The sequence below is a fragment of the Daphnia carinata genome, chromosome 10, assembly GCF_022539665.2.
Source record: "Daphnia carinata strain CSIRO-1 chromosome 10, CSIRO_AGI_Dcar_HiC_V3, whole genome shotgun sequence".
Lineage (NCBI taxonomy): Eukaryota > Metazoa > Arthropoda > Branchiopoda > Diplostraca > Daphniidae > Daphnia > Daphnia carinata.
In genome coordinates, this window is record NC_081340.1 from 5,070,142 (window position 1) to 5,084,250 (window position 14,109).

Here is a 14,109-nt window from a genome sequence, read left to right on the forward strand (position 1 = left end):
AACTTTCTACCGGAACAAACGTTTATTAGAAGTTATTTCGTCATCAGTTTCCTGAATCGAAGATGACGTTTCTCTGGATTTGGCTGTTTTGTTATGCATTTTGGGTTTTGGCCGTTAACAGTTTTATGGATAACAGATAAGACAACAAGTCATTCATTTTACTGCCATAATTAATTTTTTAGGGAGGGACAAAAAAAAAAGTATTGTTTTCTGTGCCAGTCTGCCATTTTGTTTGGAGACAGTCATGAAGCAGAAGCTAATCGGCTGATTTGAGTGATAGTTCCTATTTTTCAAATTTAGTTTTTTCCAACATGATTTATGTGAAATGTATTTTTAGCAACATTTGTTTAGGTTTCGAGGATATTCTGGATGAAAAGAAAACAATTGACGTAAAAAAAAAAAAGAAAAAAATTAGTTAGAAAAACAGTCGAACGGTGGCTCTGGTGCGCCAACTGGAGGTCACTTCTGTTAGCCACCAGATGATGTTCTTTCAAAGTCATCGCGCTACATGTGAGAGGCACATGTTGTGCAAGAGTTCCTACGCTTTGGCGCCATGAGCTCTTACCATTTGGCGCCAATTTTGTAACCTGAAGTATTACAGGTAAAAATCTCATATTGTTTTACACATTTTCCAAAATCTATACTGTTAACTTTTTATCTGCTTTAAATGCAAGAAAACGATACACAAGCAGGAAATCTGCAAAGTTTCCCACAATGTGCTTGATCGATCAGAAAGAACGTTGTTCGCCCCTATGTCATCATGTTAACTAAATGAGATCTTATCTGTGCAGGAACTGGTTGTGACTGTCGACCATCAGCAGTAATTACTGTCGTTGAAGATCAGTTACCATGGCCATCATGGAAAAAAATATTGCTTTGCACAACACATTTCATCACATTCCAGCCATGTGTGCTTCAACCTATTGTCTCATTCGGTAAGTTCTACTTCCTTATTTTGAATTTTTGAAGCCATGTGTCTTGTACAGCACTTGCTGACATCATTGCGTAATTTCTTGATGACTATTATTCACACTTCCTTGCCTGGAGTAGTTCCCAAGAAAGCTAGTCTTTCTATTTACTCGCAAGCAAGCTTGTCTAGGCACATACTTATGATATCTACTTGCATGCTCACAATTTAGGCATTTGAAATTCTCCTATTGCCTGCAGTTTGTGATGTCTTTGGCAAAACCATGATGATTGTGCTGTGAGTAGCATAATCATTGCTTGATTTCCATTTTTATCTTTTGCTAAAATCGTAGTCGACAGGAAACCCGATAGGTGGCTCTTAAGCTTTTGGCACCGCGAGTTAAGTATTGAATAACCGTGACTCATGCTGGGCTCTTAACACTGCACACGCGCTGTGAAAGTGCAAACTGATTAACAGTACGTCAAGTATCTATTATTCACACGAATTCACAAAACTCGATTCCCTTTCGTTCTCAAAATTGAAAGTTTCCATTAGCCTTATCGTGAAAGGCATCTTCAGACCGTCCGTGCACGTTTACTTATTCTGTTAAAAATAAATCTGTCTCCCACACGCAGAATTGTCCGTGACAGTCAGCATTTAAAAGAAAGAAATGCGTAGGGGAGGGAAGGGGGTGTAGGCCACTTGAAATCTTTTGGCTTTTTTCCTTCAAGTCATTACACAAAGTACCAAACAATCTAAACATTGAATTAGAATTAGATTGTATCGCTACTTTGCGCAAGGACAAAAAGCACGGTTGATGGATCCAGTGCTACCTTTTTCTACATCCATTTCTTTCGTTTTTCCAGAAATATTACAACGCAAAATGATTGTGTTTGACGAGGTACAACATGAACTTTCTCTTGTCCCCAACGCCTCGTGTCTTTTATTCTCCGCATTCAACTAACGTTCGTATGTGTGTTGTTTAACGCCGCTTTTTTTTTCGATGGCGTAGCAATTCATCTAAAATCCAAAACTGTTTCACAGCATGTCGCCCTGTATGGGATCAATTTTCAACCAAAGTTTTCTCATCTATTATGGTAGAGAAAGCACCGGTTTTTACACGACACGCAGAAGCTCCGGTTGTTTAAAATGAGGGCGCTTCCATAGCAGTTAGATTAGTGAACGGTCAACCCAAAACGACGGTAGCACTGGCCGCAATAACAGCAAAAAGACATGGCTCTTGATTCGCCACCAATAGTATCCCGCCGTCTTTATAAATCTTTCCTCACCCCATATAAAGTGTTTACCTCTTATTTTTCGTTTTCTACGCATGTCCGGGTGAGAGTTTTTTTTTTTTTTTTTTTTTTTCATCAATTTTTTCCCCCCATTTTTCAAGCTCTATAGAAACGAGAGTGCTACAACTCTTTTTACCTATTCACGCAGACAGGATCTCGTTAGTCTTTTGCGGATAAGGCATTAAGTGGGCGCCGAATAGCGGTGGCAATGAAAGCCGTTCGTTTGCATACTGAATGATGATATTGAAAGAGTCGTGAGGCCAATCACTACGTCAGTAATCTCCTTTTGTGTTGCTCTCCGCCTGCACCGTTCCTATGCCATATAACCTGCGCCGACCTCCATCAGGTCAGCCGCATGCGTTCAACACACCGTGATTGTGTTGTCTCATATTCTCGCAAACGTGTATAACAACAAAAGAAGGGAGCTGAAAGTGATTTCCTTATTCGGCATGGGAAAGAAGGAGGGGAAAGCGAATGGGTACGAGGATAAGCCACACACACTTTCACTGTTGACACACTGTCTCCCTGGGTACGTGTGTAGACGACGACGTATGCCCTCTGTAGAGTGTAGGCAACAGTTTTATTCTTTCAAAAACATAATGTGTTGAACCTGGCGTTTTTCCTTTGGTGTTGGCGGTTGTGTCAGAAGGCGGTTTTTTGATAAGCGCTCACGAAGTCGTTATTAATACATTTCATATTAGAATTCTCCGCACCTTTAAGCTCTGTCTGCTTCGAACATGCACCTCGACGAATCTTCCCCCTTTTCCATCTTTGCTATTCGATTCTCGTGAGCCGGTCCTGTCACGACACGCATCGACGAAAACAAAAGAAAATGGAAGGGGGGAGTTAAAGCAATCAAAATCACCGTCGAAATGAAATTCTCACGCTGCGGGAAATTGAGGAAGAATTCCCTTTAAAACTAATAATAATAATAAAAAAAAAATGGGAAAGAACCTAGATAGTAACCTTTAGTCTAAAAAAAATGTTGGTATAACAGATGGTGTGCGATTCGATTCGGGTGGTTAAAAAAAAAGGAAGGAAAAATTTATTTTCTAATATTTTTTGTTAAGTTTCATCATGCGCAGCGTGAAATCTGCTGTAGAGGAAAACGGGCGGGATAAACTGGATAAATAAGCAATCAGCACAAGGACGAGGCGTTGATTCGATATGGAAAGAATGACTTATTTTTTTTTTTTTTTTGTTCTTGGCACCTGTATGATTTCTTTCCTTTTCGGGTCATCAAAAGTGTTAATTGTTTGATTGAAATCATCACGACACATTCACCCACACGTCCTATTGTATTTTTTTTTAAGGAGGGCGTTTTGAATTTGGGTGTACCGTTTGCTATAAATTTGGGTGCCCTGCTGAAACTCGATTGCTGTGCTACTAGTTTGAAATAGAAAAATCTTGTTTTTGTTCTTTTGTTAGCCTGATAAGTACAGTTGTGAGTATAACTGTGGGGGGTTGGAATCCCACTACTATCCAGCCTTCTTTTTTTGGTGGTTTGAGGGCAAGTTAATGAGGGAGACTCTGCAGCATTTTCTCTCAAAATGGGAGATGTTTTTTTTTTTTCCTTTCCTGGAGAGCTTTTCTATCCGTGTCCAAATACCACCGGAAAATGCCAAAAGACATATCCTAAAAAATAAAAAAAAAAATAGCAGAGGGGGGGAAAAAAGCTGTCGAGTGCGGATTTCTACGTTTCCCTATCCGCTTGTCACTGCCTGTTGGGGGGTATCTGGTATCACGCGCGCTGGAAATGTCACGGCCCGTTTGACAGTTGACAGAGAAACTTAAGAAGAGAGCCTAATGGTTTTCGCATACATGTCTCACTTGGTTTTCCTACATTTTCTCAACTGTCGTTTGTTTCTTTTCTCAAAATAGCAGCGCGTTTTTTGGTGTCCCGAAAAAGAAATAGGTCGAGAAATTAGCTTTTTTTTTTTCGCCTATACGATTTCATTCTATTTTAAACTAACTCAACGCCCAATACTCCCCCCTTTTTTTTTCTTTTAAAGTAAATTACAGTGATCACGATTTCCCTATTTTAAATTAGTAACTCTGTTCCAGCATCTAGAACGAGGTTCTTGATTTATTCAGAAGCCCCATCAAGTAGTCTTTTTTTTATGTACTTGTCCGTTGTTAATCTTCTATCATCAATTGGAACGTTCCTATTTAAAGGATTTTATGCGGAAGGGTTTGAAAAGAAAAAAAAAAAAGGCGGGCATTTACCTTCTTTTCACTTTCCCATCATCTTTGTTATCCTTTTTGGACACGCTGGAGATAAGAGAATCTACTGGAAAGTTGAAGAGAAGGGGGGACAGTGGAAAAAATAAAAGGTAGAAAAGAAACAAAAGGTGATGGGGGGGAGTTGACGGAAGGTGCGCGCCGTTGTGTATCGAGTTCCGGTGGTTGTAAAAAAGATGAGGGTACAAGTTTCATGCAGTGCTGGAACACAGGTAGACATGAAGAGGGGGGGGGGAGGCGTGGACCTGTAACGAAAAAAAAAAAAATTTCAAAAAAAAAAAGAGACGCTACGTAGAATTTTCCCGCCATTTTGTCCTTGCCCGTCCTTGTTGATTTTCTTTTGATAGGAAAAAACAAGCAAACGTAAAAAAGATATTGAAATATTACCTTGAGTTAAAAAATAAAAAATTACTGTTAGCTTTGGAGGGAAAGTGCAGTTAAAGGATTTGAATCAGCTCAGCAAACAAAGAAATCGCTTTTTTACGCGTCATTTTCTGTTTATTTAGTATTGTCTTTTTTTTTTTTTTAAGATGCTAAAACCAGCAACGACTTTATAATTAGTGAGTTGCACAAACTGACAACGTGTCCAGCAACCACCAAAACCCCCCGAAAAAAAAAGTTTTCTCGTCATCTTGTTTTTCGAAATCGTTTTCGATGGATCGTCGCCACCATTCACGAATGTTTGTGTAAGCGTCTTGCTAAATACATGTCGTGAATAGTTTTGATTTGCAGCTGTCGTCAGCAAAAAGGGGTCCTATTTTTGAATGCGATCAATTAGCAATAAATTGTTACGCTTCCTTCTTGGCTCGCAGGGTTACTAACGGGAAATCTCTGCGTCTAAAGAAGAAAAAAGAAATTGATAAATAATTTCTTCCCGCAGGAAAGGTTGAATAACACGACAAATTTCGCTACGTTATCACGTCCTCCTCCTTTTTGCTTTATCTCACAGCGAATGCGGAATTAGTTAAAAAGATATTCTATTTTTAAAAATGAGCTAAAAACAGTTGACGGTATTCTTTTTTGAATTCGATATTCTATCTTGAAAGAAATATCCTTGTTAAACAATCGTCAAGTAAATTAGTACTTGTATTGCTGCACTATTAACATGAAACAAGATAGGATTTTCTTATTTTTCAGTTGACCTGGAAAAAAAAAAGGGAATAAAAAAACAAAACACGAAATGTTTGGGTTATTATTACGGCGACATTAGCCTACATAGGGCCAGTTTACACAGTCTGGTGTCATCTGGGTCATTTACTTCCTCAGACAGAAAAGCAAACGAACCGGTTACTCCTTGTCTCTATTGTTAACTACAATTTTTGTAAAGAAGCTATACTCATCCCCGCCAATAAATTTAGCGTATCATTCACGTTGTGGTGTGATCGTTTGAAACGATTGCTTTACGAGAGGAAGCCCTCGTTTGTCTTCTCTTTCGCGACATTGTTGGTTTGTTAACAAGAACGCGGATGAATCGAACTGTGAACGCGAAAAATGTGGAGCGACCTCGATGATGCGAAGCGTCATCGTCGGAGCTTTCCATATGATTATACCTTTTTTTTTTATTTCCTATTTGAAAAAAAAAAAAATAATGCGGAGAGATAATTCAACTTTTCTGCCTCGTTACTCACCAGACCACTTGCCTTGAATAGTTCCAACGTCAGATAGGTACTTTATTTGTTTGTTTTCCGTCCTTGACGAGTACATCAAATGTCAATCAGTTCTGCAGATACTTCTAGCAATTGCTGAATTTGCGGACGGCAATGCCATGTGATCGCCCATCAAGAAGACGGCCAATGCGTGCAATTTTGCCTTGAACTAGATTAACAACTTAAGATAACGAATGATTTATACGGGCACCATCGCACGTCCGCAGTCTATCCACTTTGACCAATCCATCAGAAATTACCATTTTTTTACTTCCCTATATTTATTTTTCCCAAATTTTTGGGGGAATAACTCGCACAATGCGGAGGGTAGGCGGGGCTTCGTTCTCGGCAGAAGTTTGTGAAACGGCGCTACTGACGGTGAAGGGGGCGGCCCTGCGTGTTGGGGAATTCATTTTTTTTTTTTCAAAAACCTGCCACGCTGGGCAACCGTTGTGTGTTCAGTTAGACATCGACTACGCTACCCAACAGACGTGTGTGTATTTTGCCTTCAGTTTCCGTGTTTTCGTTCTGTTGTTGTTTTGTTTTATTTGGATGTGCGTGTAGTGCGTTTTTTTTTTTCGTTCCAGCTCAATTGTTCCAGCACTTGGCTTATTGCTCTTTCTCTTTGTATATTTATTCCAAAAGATACGCGCAGTGGACATTAGTGGCCTTGGCACTGGAACAAGGAGACGTGCACGTACCCCCATCGTCAACCACTAGACCATCATCATCACATGCGGCATTAAGGCCTTCTTGGTCGGATGATATAAAAGAGGTGAGTCATTTCAAATTTATTACCCACCTTTTTGCTTTGTATCACTACCCACAACTGTTGTGGCCGAACAGTCGTGGACCGTTACCTTGACGACTATGTTTTTTCAAGAAATTATTTATCGCACGGTCGCTGTCGCTGCCATTCCGCACCTTCTGTCGTTTGTTTATCAATAGAATCCTCCCAGTAAATAATAATAATAAAAAAGAGAAAGAGAGACACAAAAAATGGGGAAGGAATATGTTAGGCTAGCCTGGGCGTGCTGTTGTTTATCCTGATCTCACTAGGTTTTGGAAGAGGCGAAATTCCTGCAATAGTTTTAGCACATTCCTATTCTCTTTCTATTGTATTCAGTGCGAAAAATTCTTTTTGTGGTGCTTCCCTTTATTTTTTCTCAAGTCTCGTTGGTCACGCTGACAATTGAAAGAACTTGTCAGATTTCCAGATTCCCCATCTGTTTTTGTGGTTTTTTTTCCTCCGGCTGAATTGAAAAGAGAGGAATTCTTAACTGTTTCGGGATTGGCCTGCTGGCTCCTGGACTTGTTATTATTTATTGCGCATCTCGCTAATAAGTGCATATATTTTTTTTTTACGGGCAGTGTGATACGATGATAAGTCCGACGACCCCACTTTAAAAAAAAAAAAAAAACTTTTCGGCACTTGTGTCAATAATATGATTGGCACACAACATGAAAGTGGTTCGATTTCACCTGGTGGGTGTAGCCAGATAATGGCCAAATGTTTATTTTTTTCTGATCGTTTTCTAATGCCTCCAAAAGGAGAAGGTTCTGGTTATGTAAATTGGATTATATCAGAACCGACAAGAAATCTTTTTTTTTATTTTTTTATTTTTCAATTCGATCGCTTCGTTGTGCTTGTTCCACTCCAAATAGAAAAAAAAAAGGGGGGGGACCCATCGAGTTTCACGATGGGCCACGGGAACAGACTGTGCACGTTGTCGAATCATGATCTCGCCAATGCAGATTGTGATTTCGAGGTACATTTTTATCTGAAGCTCTGTGGGGTGCACGTGTCACGTTCTACATTTCACGGTGGACTTGATATCTGGAGCTGCTTCATCAGCAGGGTGTCCCGACAACGAACGCCGATTAAAAGAAAAAAAAAAATACCCATATTTCTTAAATTTTTTGCGCTATTTTCATTGCTTTTGGATGAAGAGACTCAAAGGAAAAGTTTGCAATTGTTTTTGTTGACAAAACCATTCAGAATCATAAGCGCGTACAATTATTGATGATGAGCGATCGAGCGCGGATTTGAGGCCACTTGAATTTTATTGACCAGGCAAATGATAATCGTCTCTCGGTCACGGAATCTTTTTGTATTTTTCTTTCCCCTTTTTTTTTCCATCTGTTGATTGAAGACAAAGAAACGAAAGAAAAAGAGAGATTTCAATTTTCTTTCGTATCAATCATTAGTCACCTGGGCGGGAAATTCAAATTTGAAACGCTCGGCACTTTCAGAAAGCCACTGGGAAAAATTGATAAAGACTAGTAGAAAAAAAAAAATGCTTCTTTTTTATTATTACCCTTTTCCCTTCATGAAATGTGTTTTTTTTTGTGTGTGTGGTATATTTATTTCCCCTCCCCACTTAATACAATGGAAGTCGAGGAGGGGAGAGGATACAAGTCGGGAGTGGTCGCACACGAAAAAACAAGACGAAGGTGAAAAAAGGAGAGTCAAAACGTGACGATTCTAAAAGAACTTTTGAAGAAAAGTTTCCGCGTGTATTCTGTGACGTGATGGTTTTTTTTTTTTTATAGTCCGAAAAAGAAAAAAAATACGTTGCTGCTTTTCTTTCTATGTAAGAACAGACGACAATCTGACGACAATGCAGAGAGTACTGGTTTATTTTTGCTGGCCCTTCTCTTCGTGTGTTTATAACGGGTCTACGACGTGTAAAAATCCCGATGCCAGCTGGCATTTTTTTTAAAGAAAAATCTACGAAAGAAGGGCCGTCGATGGCGAATTAGGTCATTTTAGAGTTGATGCGTTTCTCTTAAATCTTCTTTTTAAAGGGGGATTTGAGCTCCTTCCTTATTATTTGTTGCGTCATGTAACGTAAGAAAATTCACGAATGCACGTGAACCGAAAACAAAATTGTACACTTTTTTTTTTCTTGTCGGACCGCACACGTTTTTTTTTTTTTGCCGATGTGGATTTAGAAAAAAAAAAAAGGAAATTCCGGATGGGCACACGACAACGAGTTTCTCCTAAATCCACTTATTCTTTTTTTTTCTTTCACGTTTGACCATGTCGTTTTTTTTTTTTTTTCACGAAACCGAAAAGGAAATGAAAACAGCGCGAGTCAATTTAAAGAAAATCAACGACGGACGTTAGTGACAACGCCAAAAGAAATTTGTTTTGGCAGTGCTACGGGCGCATTTTTTTTTTTTAAACCAACTGCTTTCTACCTATTTGTTTGTTTTCGTTGAATATTTTCATTGCCCGAAATCCGCAGGTGGACTTTCGGCCATGGCCACATCAAGCGAATTTCGTTCATTGTAGTGTCTTTTTATACGGCCGTTTGATTATTAGAACGACTCTCACGTTCGGGATTTTTTTTTTTTTTTTTTTTTTTTTATTTCAAACTCGAAAGTTGGTAGCCTGAAGAATCCAATGGTGACATTCCACTTGGGTCGGCAGCTTTTTTTTTTTTTTGTGTGAACCGTGAAAATAAAATTTTCCACAACATCATGCGCGGAACATAACGAAACTGAAAGCAATAAAAAAAAAAAGGAATCTGCGGTTTCAAATATTTTCACGTCGTCATTCTCGTATAGACACACTTGAATCAATAGTTTGGAAATCATTTTTTTTTTTTTTGCTGTATAATCAAAGCCCCTGAAGGGTTTGATTCTTGAAATGTCAATAGCCTTTTGTGCATTAATAATTTTGAATGGTAAAATAGAAACGGTACAGGGTAGTATAGGTAGTTAAACATGTAGAAGAATTGCATTCGTTACCGCGCTTTATTGTTAGGACAAAAAGGATTGAGGGATCTGACAATCTATTCAGGTTGTTTATCAAACAAGTGGCACACGTTGACTATAAGTGGCCTCGTTCTTAACTAACTTCAATTCAACTGAAGGAAAGAATAGACATATTTAAAGGTCTATCAAAAGGAAAAAGAACGCCGCCTGGCCATTGAACCGGGACTGACTCAGTTCCGTCATCCTTTTTCTTTTTTAATATCTTGCTTTTTTTTTGCATATTATTATTTATGTTCCTGTTGTTACGCTGCTCTTTTGGCCTTACGGGTAGTCTTTAAAAAAAAAATGGATGAACTCGGGGTGGCTACGTGTGTGATGATGTTCCATAATAGCTCATTATGGTCACGCTATTTCCAACCGACATTTCCGCATATCTGTTGTTTTCACTCGCGCATCTGGTTCCTGGTTTGTACGTACCAGAGATAATAATTGTGGAGGTCGCAGTATTACCTTCGATACACTTAACGCACTTGTGAATATCTGATTCTAACTTAACATGTGGATTTGACTCATCCCGAATTGACGGCCACTTGTTTGTTCCATTCGACTCCGTTCTGTTTGGTAAATTCAACGGGTTGCGCAATGAATCGCGTGAGGCTTTCAGATTGAGAAGAAACAGCTGTTGAACGCTATTTTTATCATCGTGTAGCCATTTTTTGTTTTTGTTTTTCAATTAAATTTTATTGGCTCGTTGAAATGTTTCCAGCTTCATCAAAACGGTTGCGGTCCGTTGTCTTTTTGTTCTTCGTTTATTAGTAACGTTCTATCGGGATTTCTCGTTTCAATGCCAGCTGTGTAGACCATCTGCTGCGGGAAACGAGGGAGGGGGAAAAAAGACCATGGGAAAACGCACATTTTTTTTTTTTTTTTGGGTGGAAAAAACAAAAGAGGGAAATAAAAAGCAGCCTCGTTCAAATTTCAAGTTTGATTCGATATTAAAACTCCAATCTTCCTTTTTTCGGTTAGACCTTCCTGTTGTTTTGTAAATTGACGTCATACTGTGCATACATTAACTGCGGAAGAATCGAAAGATTATGCCCTGCGGGTTGGTGAACAATCAAACGATGACGGATCAAAATGACGTGCAAAAATCATAAATTAATATTGAAAACATCCGTCATTGAATCGGCTATTCACAAATGGACCTGATCTTCTCGTCAGAGGGTGGGTTTAGACAAACACACGATAGGTTTTTTTTTTCTAACACTCCCGAATATTTTTGTTGCATCCATTCCCCCCCATCCCTCCTCCTCCCTACCATCAAATCATTTCTTTTATTTGGTTGCCTCTTGTCTGCATATTTTCTTGCCTATTTGCGTGCCTTCACGACCCGTTAACAGCCTCTTCCATTTAGGGAAACAACAAAAAAAAAAAAAAAAAAAAACGCATTTGATGAAAATAAAACTGAAGGAAAGAAGAAAAAAAAAATTCACGTTTCAGGTGCTGGAACTGACGGCGGCAAGCGGCCTCGATTTCACTCTTTTTTTTTCTCTCTCTCTCTCTCTCTCTCTCTCTCTGTTTGGAGCGGTCGTTTGTGTTGGCCGCGTCCAAGAAAATATGCCCAGTCACGTGACTGTGAGGTGCCATGCGCTGTCGAGCGTTAAGAGTTTTTGGCGTTTTGGCAACTTTCTAAAAGAAACAAAACACAAGACAAACAGAAAGATAAATAATAATAATAAATAAAATAGTTAAAAACCGAGGATAGCATTCCATCAACGTGAAAGCAAACGCTGTTTCATCGCTGTTATACTCTCTATTTTGTTTCTTTTTAAGACTAGCACAAACACAGTCCTCATCATTTCTTGTCTTTTGTCTTTTTTTTCTTTCATTCGAAAGACGTCTAAATAGCTGAACGTTATTAGCTGTACTGTATACGCTCCGCCAAATCGGGATGGAATTTTATTTTATTTTTTTTTTTTTTTGTACCGTTCTCGTCTGCTTTAGAAAAAAAAAAACGTTAGTTTTCTACGGTCATAAATTGTTTGTTTTGTTTTTTTTCCTAAAGATGACCGCCAGTTTTTTTTTCTTTCAAACGGTCCCGACAGTTGCCTCCCGCAATCCCCGCCTTTTTTCACGCTTAAGGTAGCTTTTGAACTGGGTCGATTCACGCGGGACTCATCAATAATGGCAGCTTGCTGTGTGCCGTTCTATTCGCAAGGTGATAACGATGGGGCAGTAAACTTGAACGCGTATTGTTGAATGGGGATCATTTTGTGAAAGGAATTTTATTTATTTTTTTTTTTTCCTGTCCCCGTTTTGTTATCCAGCGTGTAATTATCCAGTCCGTTTTCACGATTTATTGTTATGTTTTGGGCAGTTCAGTATAAACTGCGTCTTTTTTGTTGTTTTTTTTTTTTTTTAGAGCCGCAATTGTGGTGTATCCGTTGATGGATTGTCGGGGTTGAAATGTCGTTCATAAAATTTGAATTTTGAAAGGGGGGGGGATTGAAATCTGGCACACGCCCATCCGGGGTTTCCTTTTTTTAATAATCATTTCTTCTTGGATGTTACGGGGGGTGAATTACTCTTTTTTAGGGTGGAGGGGGGGAGGAAACGTGTTTCCTTTCACGCCAAGTTTCAATACCTGGAAAGTCCCGCTGGTTGAAAACTGGTCCATATTAGTTGCTTTGTAATGCAAGACGTTGGTAAAATGATAACTAAAAAAAGGGGGCAGATTCCAAGATATGCTAAATTTGAACTGAATGATCAAAAGTGAAAGTACCGATTGATCTGACTTAAAAGTGTATTTTGAATTGAGATATTATCAAATCAACTGATTTTGAATTGGAGAAAAAAAAAATCATTCGTTTATTTAACAGTCTCTACATGCACGGTAGAGATAAGCAGAAGGAAAAAAAACGAATAAACAAAAGAGGGCGCACGAAATATTAATAATGACAATGTCGAATGAGAGAGAAAGGTGACGTAGCTCTTTCAAGGTTGCACACACTTTCTGTTGTAGCATTTTTTTTTTTTTTTTTAACCTTTTTTTTTTCGGGAGTTCGACAAGAATCGATTGGCTTGGACTCTCCCCCATATAAGACTCACACATTTTGACTATTCTCTTTTTTTTTTTTTTTTTTTTGGCATTTGAATTATTCAAATAACCCCCCTCCGCCTAACGTTCTCGTCTATTCATAATCGCTCTTCTTCTCTTGCCTGTATGGGCTCGGTTCCACCTTTTACGGCCCCGTATATTGTAAATCCTCTTATAAATATTGTATTTCCATTTCACAATCTTTGATTTGGGTGAAGCATCGGCAACCACCGACCGTTTTCGTTCGTTATTATTGGTGCCCACCGCTATCTTGAAACGTTCAGTTAGACAACATTTGGCAAAAAAAAAAAATTTTTCTAAAGAAACGTTAAAAAAAATTTTTTTTTTTTTTTCCCTTCTAATTTGTGTTTTTCTCACCGAAATGAACAGCCAGTCAGGTTCTTCTTTTTCGTGTCTGAACGATTCCTTGTGCGTGCAAGACGTCCTTGCTTGAATGGTGTAACTCTTTTCTGGTTTTCGTGCATCTCTAGAATATTTCGTTTCCAGTTATTTGCAGAGCCAAAAACGGGTTTTTTTTTCTTTTTCTATTTCGTTAGTCACATCTAATAGCCCATTTTTTTTGTTTTGTTTTTAAAGTTGTCCCTACATTCTTTAGTATTTAACGAGCTCTGTTGGACGTACCGACACATTCCATAAATTTCTTTGTTTGACTAGAATTTCGTGTCCTTTAAGAGAGAACACAAAATGCTCGGCGAAAGTTGAATCATCATCGATTTATTTGAATATACCGCGTCTTTTCATCCTCATCTATTCGCATGGGTTTTAACACAAACACATCGGGACCTGATACAAAGGCATCTTACAATCCAATCAGCATTTTCGTGACCGATCGATTAGATTTTTTTATTTTTACTAGCCTTTTGTCTCGAACAGAAAATCAATTGCGGTTCGGTGTCCCGACGTCTAAATTTCACCTGGCTCTTTAATAAGGTTGAAGAGGCTACCAAAGCTAATCGTTGCCATTTCAATTGATTAAAGAAACCCAACGGGCTCTTACGTTGAGCCATAAAAAAAAAGACAAAACAACAGGCCGGGGGTAGACTCAAACGTGTTGCGTGTTTTGAAATGATTCACGCGCGCCAGTCTGTTCCTGTACGGGGAGGAAACAAGGAGAACGACCTTTCCACCTGACCCCGTCGTAAGAGACGGAAAAAAGCCATTTCTTTATTTCTTTGAATG

General features: G+C 38.8%; 1 protein-coding gene across 2 annotated transcripts in view; it reads left to right on the forward strand.

The window, feature by feature from the left end:
- Positions 1-805: 805 nt before the first annotated feature.
- LOC130696095 (ras-GEF domain-containing family member 1B-like) overlaps positions 806-14,109 on the forward strand; it is a 50,146-nt gene continuing 36,842 nt past the window's right edge. Inside the window, exons 1-2 of one of the 2 annotated variants that reach the window (XM_057519169.2) lie at positions 806-935; positions 6,735-6,864. The gene's annotated coding sequence lies outside the window, so the exon portion shown is untranslated. Of the gene's footprint in view, positions 936-6,562; positions 6,581-6,734; positions 6,865-14,109 lie in introns of those variants that run through there. The other variant, XM_057519170.2, reaches the window with a different exon arrangement.